At 41.6% G+C, this 16,069-nt stretch overlaps 1 non-coding gene across 1 annotated transcript; it reads left to right on the top strand.

Moving 5' to 3' along the window:
- The first annotated feature begins 2,376 nt into the window (after positions 1-2,376).
- LOC120867847 lies at positions 2,377-2,502 on the top strand. Its single transcript, XR_005722039.1, has one exon. It is a non-coding gene; the product is annotated as a small nucleolar RNA SNORA11 (small nucleolar RNA).
- The last annotated feature ends 13,567 nt before the right edge of the window (positions 2,503-16,069 follow it).

Below are 16,069 nucleotides of genomic sequence, written 5' to 3'. Positions count from 1 at the left end.
TGTTCTTGCCTGGAGAATCCCATGGACAAAGGAGCTGTGCGGGCTACAGTCCATGGGGTCAAGAATCAGACACAACTGAGCGACTAACACTTTAACTTTTTGTTTTTCAAACAATCCTTTTCTGTCAGTGATAGCTATTTCCTCCTAATTCCCCAAATTCAAGTGTCTAGCAAAGAAGAGTCCACAAATATGAATAAAGACAGGCATGTTACCATTTTCATTTTGCTGCATTTTGTTTCCACTTTGTTTAATTATCTGCAGAGGTTCATAATGCAGTTAAAATATATCTACTAATTGGTTTTACAATTTCTGTCAACATGGAAAACCAAGCACACTTAAGAGTTCATTTTCTTACAAATGACAGTGTTTTATTTTAGCATGGTGATTGAATGTAAATTTGTCCCCTAAAATTGACTGTAATGAGAGTAATGAGGAAGAACGTGAATGAACCCTAAAGACAGCAGGTACGGTGTCAAGGGAAGGTTTACAGCTGGAAAGCAGGACACATTTCAGCTTACTAAGCACACTGGGGAAAGGAAAAGCTAAGACAGCCATCCGGAGGAAGAGGGAGAAAGATAAAGCTTTTTTTTTATCACAGAACCTGGAATGGTTCAGGTTAGGCAAACAGTTACTTTCCAAGGCAGAAATACAGAGGAGGGACTAAAAGCAGAAGCACTGGTTGGAAGTCTACTTAAGAAGAAATTTAATCCCAGAATTTCTACCCCTTTATAGCCCCCTTGCTGCCTGGCAGAGGACTGGGCTTAAGTCACACACAATTGCAGAAGAGTGGAACAAATATTGAACAGGTGAGAGCTCCTGTGCCGCAAAACATGGTCCATTCATTAGACCATCCCCTTTGTAGGGTCCAAGAATATGGGAAAAAAGAATCTATGCCTCAGGCAAGAAATGGGGTTACTCTCTAGAGAATCTGGCTGCTTCGAGAGAAAACCTGCAGATCCTTTCATCTGGGCACCCAGGAACAAGGACGCCAAGACAGACGGAGGGAAGGATGAGAAGGGGGAGGGGAGGGGAGGGAGAGAAAGAGGAGGAAGAGAAGGATGGGGCTGGGTGTGGGGGAGGTGAGAAGAGGGGAGGGTGGGAGGGAGATGCTGAGAGGTTCCCTACATTGGATGCTCTGGACCTGCCCCAGCCCCCTTAACTGGGCCAGTGCACCCATCCTCCAGCTGGTGGAGGCTGAGGACACCCATCCATCCCTTCTGTCCTGCTCCAAGAGGGAACCATCAGGTCCTGGAGATTAGAAGCTCTATCCCACTGCCCACAGTGCATGCTCAGTCACTTCAGTTGTGTCCAGGTCTGTCCGTGGGATTTCTCAGGCAAGAATACTGGAGTGGGTTGCCATTTCCTCTTCCATGGGATCTTCCCGACCCAGAGATTGAACACACATCTTCTGTGTCTCCTACACTGCACGTGGATTCTTTACCCACTGAGCCACCTGGGCTGCCCACAGTGCTCAGAGGTAACTCTTCCCTTGGGAGCAAACAAAAGGAAAACCCCCATGAGAGAAAACGCCCTGCTTACTTCCTGTCTCAGACCAGTGCTTCCTCCACTCTTCTCCTGTGTGTGCTGACTCAGTAAAACCCATGCATCCACACCCCTTTACCAGCTCTATTTCCAAGGAACTTAAACTCAAACCATAGTTGATTTATTCAATTACATTGAGAAGGTCTTTACATCTCTGACAGTTTCTGAATAGGCTCTTAAGAAAACAACAAAAGGGATCAACTATTGGCCTGCAAGGAAAACAATAACTTGTACAAGGAAGAGAATGAAATAGTATATGACACTATACAACAACTCCACTCTGGATAAACACAAATACTCACAAAAAAAATAAATAAATGACTTATTTAATCTAAATAAGAGGCAAATGTGTTGGGAAAAGAAACAAAATATTTGTGTGGGGTTTCAAATCTATTTTCTACATGAATAATTCAATAAATAATCCCTTAAAAACTAAAGATGGTTATTTAGTATATGGAGGTAAATAACAGAAGAAACAGTTAAAAGGTTTGCAAGTGGATAACTTGGGAAAGCAAAAAAGGTGAAGCAAAGAAATGCTGCTTTTATTTATGTCTTCTAGAGCTAATTGATTTTTTAAACTTTTCACAGTACTTATACAGATTCACATTTAACATATGTCTGCATATAAAAAGTACCTACTAATTTTAGAAAATCCATAAAAGTAAAAGAACATAAAAATAATCTATAGCCTTGATGCACCCATCAGAGATAATTATTTTTAACATTTTATTATGGATTGCCTTGGATTTTTTCCCTTCGGTTACTGTCTTTCACAAATTTTTATTGTTCTGTATATGGAATTTTCATTCAGTTAATGTTATATTAATATTATATGGGGTATGCTCAGAGCAAGGCCCTGAAGAAATGGCTTCTCTACTTACAATACATCGGACAGGAATCTGTATTCATTGTTTACAAAGGGCACAAAAGGTGTGGGCTTTCTACAAACAGCCATCTTGTGTCCCCCCCCCACCCCCTTCACTTGACTTCTGGGCAGGACAGTGGGACAGGGCTCGGTATTGGAAGAAAAGCTGCAGTATTTGGTTGGGGGGTCCTTGTCACCTGGAGCCTGTCTGGTCCATGTGTGGGAGGGCCATAAGTGATCTTAGAAAGACTTTGAACCTCTCTTTTCAAGGAGAAAGAACAAAAAAGAAAAATAGATTTCAACTATATGACATTCTGAAAGATGTAAAACTATGGAGACAATAAAAAGATCAATGATTGCCAGGAGTTTGTGGGGAGATGAATACAGAAAGTACAGAAGTTATTTCTGTGAGCAGTGAAAATACTTTGAATAGCATTATAATGAGGGATTATAATTTTGTCCAAATCTATAGAAGCTGCAGCACTACTCACTTTATTAAAGTGAACTCTAAGATGAACTGGGGACCTTGGTGATTATGGTGTGTCAGTGTAGTTCATCCTTGTTTTTGTTTTTTTAAAAAAGGTACCACTCTGTTGATAACGGCATGCGTGTGAGGGGAGGGGGTCTACGGGGAATTTCTGTAGCTTTTTGCCGATGTGTTGTAAACCTAAAACTTTTTTTTTTTTTAAAGGTCTAAAAAAAATTAACTCTAAAGGTAGATATTGGTAAAACTTTTACTTCACCTTTATATATGTATATATCTTATATGTGTATATGTTTGTTAGACTGTGATATAAAATGTATTTTTAAGAATAAAAAGTTTGCAGGCCACTATAGTTAAATTATACTGGCAAATAAAAACACAAATTAACCTCAAGACATTATAACAATTTTATGACATTTTTACTTTTATAAGCATTATTTTGTTGATAAAATATCTTATAATAACTTTTATAATGTTTAACAATTCTCTCTTTTTTTGTATTTTTACAAAAATCTCCATTCTTCTCTATTATAAATAATGCTGCAACACATATCTATGAGCATAAAATATTATTCTACATAGTTTTAATGTGCAGATACCCACTGAGTCTGATCCCTAAATTATCAATTTGCAGGGACTTTCACATCTGAAATCATTTTGACAAAATTCCCCAATAAAGCAATCTGCAGGCACTGTAGGCTCATTCTGATGAGACGCTCCCTATGTAAATGATTTTCCAGGTCTTTAGTTTTAGGAGTTTTGCCATCTCCCCCCTGGAACTTTTCACTTTCCAGGAGAACTTCAGGTTTTCCCCAATGAGCACTAAAACAAATAAGTCATTCAGTTTTTGTGCTGCATTTGCTTCTTCCGTCATTGAATTCATTTCAATCTCTCTCCAGGGGCTTATAATCTTCCTTCCTTGTCTTCTTGATTCACATATATTTAGGAAGCTCTCCATTTTTCTTCCCCAAACATGCATCCTTCTTGCAGGTCTTATGATTTATATGTGCCTTTGCCCTACATTTGTAATGTTGATTTAGATTTCTTATACTTACGCCTGTATATTTTGAACAATCTTATGTTTTTCCTTTTCACATTTTTGACTAACACTTATTAAAGATACCAATGATGTTTCACTCCCCGTGAGTTAAGAACCACCATACATTGTATTCCCACTGGATGCCAGTAATCCATCCATTGTGTCAAACACAATACCTCATTTTTCTTTACTACAACTTGTAATTTATGGATTAGCGGTATTTCACTTTTACATGAAAGGAAAAAAGCACCAGTTGTAAAACAACTGGACCCATGAGTGATTTGAAAAGAAAATAGAACTCCCATTCTACTCCCTGGAAAATAGAAATGGGAGAGTAAGCAATTGGTCTTGTCTGTTGGTTTGTTTTAAACAACTATATTGAGTCCAACCAATAAAATGCAAGTATAGTTGACATTTTCTTTTCTGTTATGATTGTCACTGTTTAGTCACTAAGTCATGTCTGACTGTTTGTGACCTCATGGACTGTAGCCCACTAGGCTCTTCTGTCCGTGGAATTTCCCAGGCAAGAATACTAGAGTGGGTTGTCATTTCCTCCTCCAGGAAGTCTTCCTCACTCAGGGGTTGAAACTGTGTCTCCTACACTGGCAGGCAGGCTCTTTATCACTGAGCCACCCAGGAAGCTCATTTTCCTTTCTTCTGCTGCTGCTGATGCTAAGTTGCTTCAGTTGTGTCCAACTCTGTGCGACCCCATAGACAGCAGCCCATCAGACTCCCCCGTTCCTGAGATTCTCCAGGCAAGAACACTGGAGTGGGTTGCCATTTCCTTCTCCAATGCATGAAAGTGAAAAGTGAAAGTGAAGTCGCTCAGTCGTGTCTGACTCTTAGCGACCCCATGGACTGCAGCCTACCAGGCTCCTGCTCTCTGCTGAAATGATTACTTTTTTCATCTCATTTTCACATTGCTTGAATTAAATCTTGGTAAGGGTTAATAACCTCAGATATGCAGATGACACCACCACTTTATGGCAGAAAGTGAAAAGGAGCTAAAAAGCCTCTTGATGAAAGTGAAAGAAGACAGTGAAAAAGTTGGCTTAAAGCTCAACATTCAGAAAACGAAGATCATGGCATCTGGTCCCATCACTTCATGGGAAATAGATGGGGAAACAGTAGAAACAGTGTCAGACTTTATTTTGGGGGGCTCCAAAATCACTGCAGATGGTGATTGCAACCATGAAATTAAAAGACACTTACTCCTTGGAAGAAAAGTTATGACCAATCTAGATAGTATATTCAAAAGCAGAGACATTACTTTGCCAACAAAGGTCCATCTAGTCAAGGCTATGGTTTTTCCAGTGGTCATGTATGGATGTGAGAGTTGGACTGTGAAGAAAGCTGAGCACTGAAGAATTGATGCTTTTGAACTGTGGTGTTGGAGAATACTCTTGAGAGTCCCTTGGACTGCAAGGAGATCCAATCAGTCCATTCTGAAGGATATCGGCCCTGGGATTTCTTTGGAAGGAATGATGCTAAAGCTGAAGCTCCAGTACTTTGGCCACCTCATGCGAAGAGTTGACTCATTGGAAAAGACTTTGATGTTGGGAGGGATCGGGGGCAGGAGGAGAAGGGGATGACCGAGGATGAGATGGCTGGATGGCATCACTGACTCGATGGATGTGAGTCTGAGTGAACTCCAGGAGTTGGTGATGGACAGAGAGGCCTGGTGTGCTGTGATTCATGGGGTCGCAAAGAGTCGGACACGACTGAGCGACTGAACTGAACTGAACTGAAGGGTTAATTAGCAACACTTTGAAAATCAAATGCTGTGTTTCTTGATTCTAAGTACCTAGCATTCAAAATATATGGTAGAACTTGGGGAAAAAACATTAATAGATTGTGTAAGCCTATCTCCACTATTGGGGGAAATTATTTAAAAAGCAATATCTAGCTAAACATTATTATTTTTGTACAGAATAACTCATTTATACCTAAAATTTTCATTTGCTACTTCTAATATTTTAAATTATTTCATGTATTCCATTGTTTGATATCAGCAAGTGTGTAAAGACTTGAATGAATAACCTTCCTGATGTGTTCATCTAATGCAAGATTTCTGATGCCAATGGTAATTCCTTCACTCTCTTCTCCTTCACCGATGAGCAGAAATAGTTCAGCGCAGGACGTGCCAGAGATTACTTCCAACAGCAACACTACATACTCTTTCTTTTCTTCATATGGGACTTAATCCCGGCCTTTCTTGTTTGAGCTACATCTACTGCCTCAAATGAGTTATCATTAAATCTTTCAGTCTCCTTGCCTGTTTTCATGAGTTGAAGCACTTTTCAGGCTTACATTATACATGCCCAAACCATAATGTTTCCTTTTCATTCCTGCATTTTTGCTGGAACCTGTATCTTTGTGTCTATGTCACGGATTTTTGTCTCCTTTTTCATTTTCTTGCTCTGGGCTATATTTTGTGGCATCACACCTTGAACCTATTTTTCTGCACTTCCTTATGTTCACAGTTGGGATCTATCTGCTCTCTGACAGCAACCTTTCTTTCCAGGATTTTGGCATCAAAATATGCTTTCTTCTCCCCACCCTGGCCATTGTATCAACCGCAGGAATACCCTTTGACTGTGTGGATCACCACAAACTATGGAAAATTCTTAAAGACATCAGAATAACAGACCACCTGACCTGCCTCTTGAGAAATCTGTGTGCAGGTCAGGAAGCAACAGTTAGAACTGGACATGGAACAACAGACTGGTTCCAAATAGGAAAAGGAATACATCAGAGATGTATATTGTCACCCTGCTTATTTAACTTCTATGCAGAGTACATCAGGAGAAACGCTGGGCTAGACAAAGCACAAGCTGGAATCAAGATTGCTGGGAGAAATATCAATAACCTCAGATATGCAGATCACACCACCCTTATAGCAGAAAGTTAAGAGAAACTAATAAGCCTCTTGATGAAAGTGAAAAAGCAAAGCGAAAAAGTTGGCTTAAACCTCAACATTCAGAAAACTAAGATCATGTCATCTGGTCCCATCACTTCATGGCAAATAGATGGAGAAACAGTGACAGACTTTTTTTGGGGGGGGCTCCAAAATCACTGCAGATGGTGACTGCAGCCACAAAATTAAAAGATGCTTACTCCTTGAAGAAAAGCCATGACTAATCTAGATAGCATATTAAAAAGCACAGGCATTATTTTGCCAACAAAATCTGTCTAGTCAAGGCTATTGTTTTTTCAGTAGTTATGTATGTACATGAGAGTTGGGCTATAAAGAAAGCTGAGCATCAAAGAATTGATGCTTTTGAGCTGTGGTGTTGGAGAGGACTCTTGAGAGTCCCTTGGACTACAAGGAGATCCAACCAGTCCATCCTAAAGGAAATCGGTCCTGAATATTCATTGGAAAGACTGATGCTGAAGCTGAAACTCCAATAATTTGGCCATCTGATGCAAAGAGCTGACTCATTGAAAAGACCTTGATGCTGGGAAAGATTGAGGGCAGGAGGAGAAGGGGATGACTGAGGATCAGATGGTTGGATGGCATCACCAACTCAATGGACATGAGTCTGAATAAACCCCAGCAGTTGGTGATGGACAGGGCAGCCTGGCCTGCTGCAGTCCAGGGGATCACAAAGAGTCAGACATGACTGAATGATTGAACTAAACTGAACATCTCAATAACAATGTATGATTCTGATTCCAAATCTAATATCCGTATGGAATTTTTCCCACACCAGCAATTCTCTGCCTGAGTGTCCTGCACCTAACTCAGTTCTGATGGAGACAACATCAGATGCCATGGGTAAGGACTCAGTCCTAAAAGACTGCCCCCACTTCTGATGCCAACCTCAAATCCCCATTGTCACCAGTGTTTCTGACCACCCCGCTATAGGTCAGAGCTTCCAATGACCATCTCCTTAAGCTTGATTACTTTGCTAGAGTGGCCCAAAGAACTCAGATAAATATTTTACTTACTAGACTATAAGTTTATTATAATAGTGTTGGAGAAGACTCTTGAGAGTCCCTTGGACTGCAAGGAGATCCAACCTGTCCATTCTGAAGGAGATCAACCCTGGGATTTCTTTGGAAGGAATGATGCTAAAGCTGAAACTCCAGTACTTTGGCCACCTCATGCAAAGAGTTGACTCATTGGAAAAGACTCTGATGCTGGGAGGGATTGGGGGCAGGAGGAGAACGGGATGACCGAGGATGAGATGGCTGGATGGCATCACGGACTTGATGGACGTGAGTCTGAGTGAACTCCGGGAGATGGTGATGAACAGGGAGGCCTGGCATGCTGTGATTCATGGGGTCGCAAAGAGTCGGATATGACTGAGCGACTGACACAGGAACAGCCAGATGGAAGAGATGTATAGAGCTGCTTATAGGGAAAGGGCATAAAGCTTCCATGCCCTGTCTGAGCTCCCCCCACCCCACTCCTTGACTCTCTCTGTGTTCACCAACCTCGAAGCTCAAAAAGTCTGGTCCTTCTGGATTTCATGGAGGTTTCATTAAATAAGTATGGTTGATTACATCATCGACCATTGGTCCCCCATTCAACCTCCAGCCCCTCTCCCCTCCCTGGAGGACGTTGTTTTCCTCCCTCCTTAGGTGCTTCCAAAAGACACCTCATTAACATAATGAAAGGCAACTGTATCACTCTCATCACTTAGGAAATTCCAAGGTTGGTAGGAGTTCTGTGCCAGAAATAGGGCCAAAGACCAAATATTTATTTCTTATGATGAAGACGATATTACACAACCTCCTCTGTTTCTTCCAGCTGGGACTAGTTCAGATTTTCTTTTTTTAGGTGACTTCTAACTTGATATATTGAACACACACTTGCATATACAACTAAAAAGTCCAAGCTCAATTTCATCACATTATATGAACACCAAAATTATGCATGTTCTCAATCCACACCTGCCAGTTCTGCTAAATGTCACACACAGCACTGGTATGAGGTCCGGTTGTCTGAGAAGACAGCTAGGCATCAGCATGTGGGAGGTGAGGGGAGAGGGAGCAGCAGGGACTGGGCAGAGCCTCAAACCAGAGTCCTGTAGAAGGGGAAGGAGGGAGAATTAGGTGAGAAGCATCTTAGACTTCAAGCTCCATCTGGAAAACATTTGTCCAGACCATCAGGGATAAGGTCACCCATTAGAGGACTGTGCGTCACAAGAACAGGGTGGCACTAGACCCTCTACTGTGCTGAGATGGCAGCCAACCACACCTTGAGAACTGTGGCTTTAGCCCATGCTGTGGTAAACCTGGGTGACAGCAGCTGGGCTGGCAGCCAAGAGCACTGTGTGCTGCAGATGCTCTCAGTGGGGACATGACAAGATTTTCACCACCACCACTGCCACCATTTCCTGATGCATCCCTAGAGATTAGTCTCTGCCTTGACTCTGGCTTCTTGGCATCCACACCGCTGTTCTCTGTTCTTGCCTCTCAGAGCAACCTGGGGTATGTCTCAGGCTACCCTCCATCTTTGAGTGACCTATCACGAGAACACTGTCCTAGGATGAGAGAGCACGGCTGGGAGGGCAGCACACAGGAGAATGGTCACTTCCTGCAGTTTATCGTTATATCCTAGGCAAGGCACTGGCTTTTCTCTGAGTTCTCCCAACGCAGAAGAAAGCAGTATGCAACATACAATCTATGTTTGCTAAGCAAATGTTAAATTATGTGAGAGAATTACAACACAGTAACTTACAACCCACAGCACACATGGCTGCTCTCAGCTCAAAGGATCTAGCAGGTCCTCTACATAAGTGAAAATGTCAACTGCAAACAAAGAGTTTTTATTTCTTCCTTCCCAATCCATTTTCTAATATTTCCTTTTTCTTGTCATCACTTTAGCTAGAACTTTCAATACTATGTTAAAAATAAATGATGAGAGGGAACACCAATGCTTTGTTTCAGACCTACATGAGAAAGTGTCAAGGGCCTCCATACTTTCATAACACTGTCATCCCCTGCAATCTTCAACCTGGCCCGCTGTTAAAGGACCAGCTCAACTCAATCAGTGACAGTGCCCTAAAGAGGAGCTGAACCTCAGAATCAGGTCTCAGCAACTGAGAGCAAAGAGTGGTCTCTGCTTTAGGCTCTGGATATGCTAATTATGTGATCATCAATTCAGTTCAGTTCAGTTGCTCAGTCGTGTCCAATTCTTTGCGACCCCATGAATTGCAGCACGCCAGGCCTCCCTGTCCATCACCAACTCCCGAAATTCACTCAGACTCACGTTCATCGAGTCTGTGATGTCATCCAGCCATCTCATCCTCAGTCGTCCCCTTCTTCTCCTGCCCCCAATCCCTCCCAGCATCAGAGTCTTTTCCAATGAGTCAACTCTTCACATGAGGTGGCCAAAGTACTGGACTTTCAGCTTCAGCATCATTCCTTCCAAAGAAATCCCAGGGCTGATCTCCTTCAGAATGGACTGGTTGGATCTCCTTGCAGTCCAAGGGACTCTCAAGAGTCTTCTCCAACACCACAGTTCAAAAGCATCAATTCTTCAGCGCTCAGCCTGGTTCACAATCCAACTCTCACATCCATACATGACCACTGGAAAAACCATAGCCTTGACTAGACGGACCTTAGTCGGCAAAGTAATGTCTCTGCTTTTGAATATACTATCTAGATTGGTCATAACTTTTCTTCCAAGGAGTAAGCATCTTTTAATTTCATGGCTGCAGTTACCATCTGCACTGATTTTGGAGCCCCCAAAAATAAAGTCTGACACTGTTTCTACTGTTTCTCCATCTATTTCTCATGGAGTGATGGGACCGGATGCCATGATCTTCGTTTTCTGAATGTTGAGCTTTAAGCCAACATTTTCGCTATCCACTTTCACTTTTATCAAGAGGCTTTTTAGTTCCTCTTCACTTTCTGCCATAAGGGTGGTGTCATCTGCATATCTGAGGTTAATGATATATCTCCCGGCAATCTTGATTCCAGCTTGTGCTTCTTCCAGGCCAGCGTTTCTCATGATGTACTCTGCATATAAGTTAAATAAGCAGGGTGACAATATACAGCCTTGATGGACTCCTTTTCCTATTTGGAACCAGTCTGTTGTTCCATGTCCAGTTCTAACTGTTGCTTCCTGGCCTGCATATAGGTTTCTCAAGAGGCAGGTTAGGTGGTCTGGTATTCCCATCTCTTGAAGAATTTTCCACAGTTTATTGTGATCCACAAAGTCAAAGGCTTTGGCATAGTCAATAAAGCAGAAATAGATGTTTTTCTGGGACTCTCTTGCTTTTTCCATGATCCAGTGGATGTTGGCAATTTGATCTCTGGTTCCTCTGCCTTTTCTAAAACCAGCTTGAACATCAGGAAGTTCTCAGTTCACATATTGCTGAAGCCTGGCTTGGAGAATTTTGAGCATTACTTTACTAGCATGTGAGATGAGTGCAATTGTGCGGTAGTTTGAGCATTCTTTGGCATTGCCTTTTTTTGGAACTGGAATGAAAACTGACCTTTTCCAGTCCTGTGGCCACTGCTGAGTTTTCCAGATTTGCTGGCATATTGAGTGCAGCACTTTCACAGCATCATCTTTCAGGATTTGAAACAGCTCAACTGGAATTCCATCACCTCCACTAGCTTTGTTTGTAGTGATGCTTTCTAAGGCCCACTTGACTTCACATTCCAAGATGTCTGGCTCTAGATGAGTGATCACATCATTGTGATTATCTGAGTCATGAAGATCTTTTTTGTACAGTTCTTCTGTCTATTCTTGCCACCTCTTCTTAATATCTTCTGCTTCTGTTAGGTCCATACCATTTCTGTCCTTTATCGAGCCCATCTTTGCATGAGATGTCCCCTTGGTATCTCTGATTTTCTTGAAGAGATCTCTAGTCTTTCCCACTCTGTTGTTTTCCTCTATTTCTTTGCATTGATCGCTGAAGAAGGCTTTCTTATCTTTTCTTGGTATTCTTTGGAACTCTGCATTCAGATGCTTATGTCTTTCCTTTTCTCCTTTGCTTTTCACCTCTCTTCTTTTCGCAGCTATTTGTAAGGCCTCCCCAGACAGCCATTTTGCTTTTTTGCATTTCTTTTTCATGGGGATGGTCTTGATCCCTGTCTCCTGTACAATGTCACGAACCTCATTCCATAGTTCATCAGACACTCTGTCTATCAGATGTAAGCCCTTAAATCTATTTCTCACTTCCACTGTATAATCATAAGGGATTTGATTGAGGTCATACCTGAATGGTCTACCGGTTTTCCTATTTTCTTCAATTTGAGTTTGATGGAAACTTTCCTTTTTGGTGGGTAGCATCCACCCAAGGCATTCACGACATGTGCACTCTTAGCTAGTAGCCCCCAAAACACAGTAACATCAGAATGTAATGTTCCAACACCAGTACATTTCACAATGTCTTGGTTATTGACCTACATAGAATGTTGTGCAGGTCATTCCTGGAACAAACAGGCAGAACCTCAATATAAATACAATCCCTTTACTTCTGGACACCACTTCACAGCTCCTGCCACGGAGTCTTCCTACAAAAACAATCTAGCAAGCACCTCTCCAGAGAAAGTGAAAGTGAAGTCGCTGAGTCATGTCTAACTCTTTGGGACCCATGGACTGTAGCCCACCAAGCTCCTCCATCCATGGGATTCTCCAGGGAAGAATACTGGAGTGGGTTGCCATTTCCTTCTCCAGGGGATCTTCTCGACCCAGGGATCAAACCCAGGTCTCCCACATTGCAGGCAGACGCTTTAACCTCTGCACCACCAGGGAAGCCCTTAAATACAAGAATACAGTCTCTCAGAAAACCTCCTATAGAGACACAGAACTTCAGATCCAAGTACTAACATCAAAGATTTCAAGGGAGGAAAGGAAACCAGGTTGAAAGAAGGGTGAGGAGGTGGGAGAGGCGGGGGCGAAAGGGGTGGCCTTACAGACATCTCTTGCCACCTACAGATACCCAGGCATTATGGGACTTTCCCCTGGGCTCCAGAGAAGAGAGGACTGGAACTCGGCCCTACCAGAAATCAGACCAGAACCAGAATTCAAGTTCTCTGCCAAGAGGAGGTGATCAATCTCCAATCCTCAGCTCATGCTGAGGGCCCTTTGACCAGATTCCTGTGTCCAAGACCGGGGGACTAGAAAAACAGGGAAGGATAGGAAGGGTTAAGGAGAGGAAAGAGAACGGGAAGGGGAGAGAGGTCAATAAAGTCTCTTGTTCCTTACTGGTCGGGGCATTCTGGCCAGTTGTCTGCATCAGGAGGAGACCAGGGACAAAAGGCTCCCAGTTGCGGCCACTGGGTCTGGTCCATTGGCAGGCAAGCTGGCCCTTGAGTACCCCGAGTGGGGAAAGTACAGTCTAAAACCACATGAAGAAAGACATACTCCTCTCTCATGAGCAGAAAATCCTGTGGAGATGGAGTCCTGTCTCAAAAATACCTGACTCTGTAGAATTCCCAGTACTACATTTCCCTTCCTAGTTAGAAAACTCTTCATTGAAGCTAATAATTACTTCAAAATACCCCCCAAAGAACCATAACGTGCTGCTTGGCATCAATAAAGGATCTTTCTCAATAGTTACTATAAACAGTGAAACAGAAAGTCCACTGGAGATATTTAAGTCTTTCCCTCGGAGACTGAAAGTATTTATAGCTTTAAAGTGACATCTTTTCCCAGCCAACTATCAGTTCTATAGAAATTCACAAAAGTCTGAACTTTTTACATATAAAACCACACATATAAATCCAACATCTTTAAAGAACCAAATATACCATTTTTTGGTCTGTAAACCTGTACATGTGGACTATGTATAGAATCTCCTCTGTAACTCACCTTTATGATATCACCTCTTAAATCTTCCAGAAATGTGCAAAGTATTCTTTGTAGAAGAATCTCAAAGCAATTCAATCCCAAATCTAATTATTCTACTTCTAAAGGAGTTATTTACAGTTAATAACCTCAGGTATTAGGAAAGCCCTGCTTTTATTTAGCCATGGATGTTTCCCACTGGGCTTATTGCTGCTCCCTGGAACACACACACACAGTCTCCTCCTCCAAATACATGACAGCATTTATCACTTTTTTTTTTTTTTAATCCAGGCAACAATACTGGAGTGGGTTGTCATGCCCTTCTCCAGTGGATCCTCCTGACCTAGGAAATTGATCTCCCATGTTTCTTGCATTGGCAGGCAGATTCTTTGACACTGAGCCTCCTGGGAAGCCTTCTCTTTTTCCTTTCAACCATTTCTCATATTATATGATGTGGGATATTTTAAAGAGTATTTTTATTGGTTAGCAAAAAAATTTTAGATTTTTTCCATTATCTACTACACTTAGAGCCTTAGGGACATCCTTAAGCCTGATTTTCACATCTTTAATACAGAGCTATGAAGAGATGAGTATCCACTTCTGTTCATTTAATTATGAAGTTTAATAGAGTTATGCTTTTAAATCACACAGCACATAATATTACTTGGCACATAATATTAGTTATTGCCTTGTGAACTTTCATCTGCGTGATACTCAGTTCTTATCTTTATTAAAAAGTATTTAATTTTGAGCAAATGAGCAGGTGATTTAACAGGCACTGTTTTCCTTTTGTGATTCCTTTCCTGCCAAGAAGAAATTGTCTTCTGATTCCATGGCTGCAGTCACTGTCCACAGTGATTTTGGAGCCCAAGAAGAGGAAATCTGTCACTGCTTCCACCCTTTCCCCTTCTATCTGCCATGCAGTAATGGGGCTGGGTGCCATGATCTTAGGGTTTTTTGTTTTTTGTTTTTTGTTTTAGTCTTAAGCCAGCTCTTTAACTCTCCTGTGAAAGATGAGAGTGATAAGAAATGATAAGATGATGACAAACCTACACAGCATGCTGAAAAGCAGAGACATTACTCTGCTGACAAAGGTCTGAATAGTCAAGGCTATGGTCTTTGCAGTGGTCACATGCAGTTAAGAAAGCTGGACAGTAAAGAAGGCAGAATGCCAAAGAATTAATGCATTCAACTGTGGTGCTGGAGAAGACTCCTGAAAGTCCCTTAGGCAGCAAGGGTATCAAACCAGTCAATCTTAAGGAAAATCAACCCTGAATATTCACTGGAAGGACTGATGCTGAAGCTCCAGTATTTTGGTCATCTGATATGAATAGATGACTCATTGGAAAAGTCCCTGATTCTAGGAAAGATTGAGGGGGAAGGAGAAGAGGGCTTCAGAGGATGAGATGGCTGGATGGCATCATGGATGCAATGAACATGAACTTGGGCAAACTCTGGGAGATGGTGAGGGACAGGGAGGGCTAGCGTGCTGCAGTCCATGGGGTCACAAAGAGTTGGACATGACTGAGCAACTGAACAACAACAAAAACAATTTTCCTTTTAACATCACTGAAATACACATGCATTATCAACAATTGCACATCATGTTCAAGCTCAGGTCAGCATTTCTCTCCAGAAAGGGTACTTAGGTCCTTTCTTTAAATAACAATTATTGCTAACTATATACCAGTGATTAATTAGTAAGTCAATGTAGAAGGCCAGAAGCACAATCACCAAGGGATAAAGACTCAACCTGTGACCACTGATGCTTATCAGGCAGGACGGTGTACAGACATGTAAAAAAAAATAGTTTTAAGGGTCATGCATGTTATATGTGTGATAAGAGCTATAAGGGAAAGACATAAAACGTGTTACCAAAAGAGAGATAATTACCAAACAGTTTTCTCTGGAAGATGTCCTACCTAAGAGGCATTCCATAGGAATTCTAACATGTTCATTCATCCATCCATCCATCTAATCCATTTATTCACTAAATCTTTGTTCAATGGTTTCTGCTTTCCAGGAACTGTTCTTTTTCTAGCCAGGGCTGCAAACAATACAGTGATAAAGATATGATCCTTGTCCTGAGAGAGAACACGATCTAGTAGAAGAGAAAATCAGATTAACCATTTCAACCATGGTGGTTAGAGTCATGAAGTCTGGGATGTTAAGAGAACATATGATTCTAAAACATATGATTCTAAAAGACTTCATTGTAATTAAAGTAGGATTGCTAGATTTAGCAAATAAAAATACAAGATGTTCATTTATATTTGACTTTCAGATAAACAACAAATACTTTGTAGTATAAATCTGTCCCATAAACTATTCGGGACACACTTATACAAGTTATTTGCTATTTGCCGCTGCTGCTGTTAGTCGCTA

The sequence above is a fragment of the Oryx dammah genome, unplaced genomic scaffold, assembly GCF_014754425.2.
Source record: "Oryx dammah isolate SB20612 unplaced genomic scaffold, SCBI_Odam_1.1 HiC_scaffold_1, whole genome shotgun sequence".
In the NCBI taxonomy this organism is placed as follows: Eukaryota; Metazoa; Chordata; class Mammalia; order Artiodactyla; family Bovidae; genus Oryx; species Oryx dammah.
Note: the sequence above shows the minus strand (reverse complement) of the source record. Positions and strands in the feature narration are given on the sequence as shown.